Source organism: Sinocyclocheilus grahami, unplaced genomic scaffold (genome assembly GCF_001515645.1).
Source record: "Sinocyclocheilus grahami isolate Dianchi unplaced genomic scaffold, SAMN03320097.WGS_v1.1 scaffold1069.1, whole genome shotgun sequence".
Classification (NCBI taxonomy): domain Eukaryota; kingdom Metazoa; phylum Chordata; class Actinopteri; order Cypriniformes; family Cyprinidae; genus Sinocyclocheilus; species Sinocyclocheilus grahami.
In genome coordinates, this window is record NW_015506248.1 from 35,428 (window position 1) to 35,821 (window position 394).

General features: G+C 29.7%; 2 protein-coding genes across 2 annotated transcripts in view; one reads left to right on the forward strand and one right to left on the reverse strand.

Annotated features, from left to right (window-relative positions):
* casp20 (caspase 20, apoptosis-related cysteine peptidase) overlaps positions 1–394 on the reverse strand; it is a 20,361-nt gene that overhangs the window by 10,745 nt on the left and 9,222 nt on the right. The window lies entirely within an intron of this gene.
* Positions 1–394, forward strand: part of LOC107566304 (dystrotelin-like) — a 7,417-nt gene that overhangs the window by 6,626 nt on the left and 397 nt on the right. The window lies entirely within an intron of this gene.

Below are 394 nucleotides of genomic sequence, written 5' to 3' on the forward strand. Positions count from 1 at the left end.
AGGACAACAATTTATAACCCCTAATACAGATGCATTTGCTTTGCACTTGGGTCTGCCTAGGTTTATTTTGAGATAATGATGAGGTTAACCCTTAATTATTACCCATACTAATAAATTGCCTGTATTATAGACCAATACTATTTTGTCTAAAAATATCAAATCACACTAAAACTAAGCTAAAAGTCATAACATATACAGCAAAAATACATACAGTTTGATTAGAATATTCTTGACAAACTGATGAATACCCAAAAAGTAGAACTATTGGCAGTGGATTATAATAAGTAAATGAGAAGTAGGTATTTTGAGAGAGTTGCAAAAACAAAATTATATAGAATACACATCCTACAACTATGGACATTTATAGCCCTGAAATAACCACAGAAAAAAAAAA